This window comes from Bison bison, unplaced genomic scaffold, assembly GCF_000754665.1.
Source record: "Bison bison bison isolate TAMUID 2011002044 unplaced genomic scaffold, Bison_UMD1.0 scf7180017864286, whole genome shotgun sequence".
NCBI classification, from domain to species: Eukaryota; Metazoa; Chordata; class Mammalia; order Artiodactyla; family Bovidae; genus Bison; species Bison bison.
In genome coordinates, this window is record NW_011494858.1 from 2,721,681 (window position 1) to 2,723,050 (window position 1,370).

A 1,370-nucleotide genomic window follows, 5' to 3' on the forward strand; every position below is an offset into this window, starting at 1 on the left:
AAAAAGAAATTTCTCCCTAAACCCCCTCGATGTGGTATAGACTGAGTAAACCAGCCTCTATTTTCTTTTTATTGGCAGCACCAATGCCACTTGTGGGTCTTAGTTCCCTGACCAGGGATTGAACCCAGGCCCTCGGCAGTGAAAGCCCAGAGTCCCAGCCACAGGACTGCTGGAGAACTCTCAGGTTTGCTTATTGTAATTGCTGCTTTCCTCATACCAAAAGGGTTTTTTCCCTTGTTTTTGTCATTTATTTTCAAGCATTCCTGCCCTCTCTCTAATTCCCCACTTCTTTCTACAAGTATATTTACAAGAGTCCCTATAGCAAGTGGGTGGAAGAGTGAGCCAATATGTGGGACTATCGCCTTACAAGGCTCATTTAGCCTGAAATTTATTTTTAAATTTACTCAAGATTATCTGAGGAAATATATACATATATTTTGATGCCAAAATATGTATGTGCCTGCACGGGTTCTCACCTTTTCAAACGCCATTGGGTTCTCTTGTCAAAGTTACCGGGTGAGGCAGGGAATACGACTTTATTCGGAGAGCCCGCTGACGCAGAAGATGGCAAATGAATGTCTCAAAACAACCATCTTGTTGAGGTCTGGATGCCAGGTTCTTTTATAGATCAGAGATTGGGGGAGGTGAGGAAACAAAGTAAAAAGGCCATTAGTCTTGCAAATATTTCCTAGAAGGGCAAGTGTCAGGCAGGGGATGTGTTAATGTCTTCCTTCCTACCACCTACATATGGACAGGGATCTGAACAAAGGCCCTTTAGTTTAACAGTCAGGCAGAGGGCCTATATTCTCTGAGGCAGGCCATTATGTATGATTATAACAATTGCAAGGAAAAGCAAGTCAAACAATTCCAACAGGGAGTCAGAATTGGTTCTTCTCTGCAAACAAAAGCATAGGTTGAAGAGGGTGGGGGGAGTCAATCAAACCCATTCCTTACCAGGATACTTTGGAAAAGGGGATGGCAACCCAATCCACTATTCTTGACTGGAGAATCGCATAGACAGAGGAGCCTGGCGGGGCTATAGTCCATAGGATCGTGAAGAGTGGGACACGACTGAAGCGACTTAGCACGAACGCAACAGGATATTTAGAGCGCAGCCAACCTCAGGCGCGCAGATGGCGTTACAGAAAGTTGTGCATAGCGGTGGAACGCACAGGAGTCTCCTCCGTGACCTTGGCCAACTCGCAGAAACTATAAAATGGGAATAACCCTACTGGGTGATTGAAGAGCAAAGGAAATGATGTAAGTAAAAGTACTCTAAGAAGTAATAATGCTGGTTTCTTTGAACGGGAGTCCCCAGCAGCTGGGTTCCCACCAGCTGGGCGTTTTGCTCTTTCCTCTCTGGCTGCCGG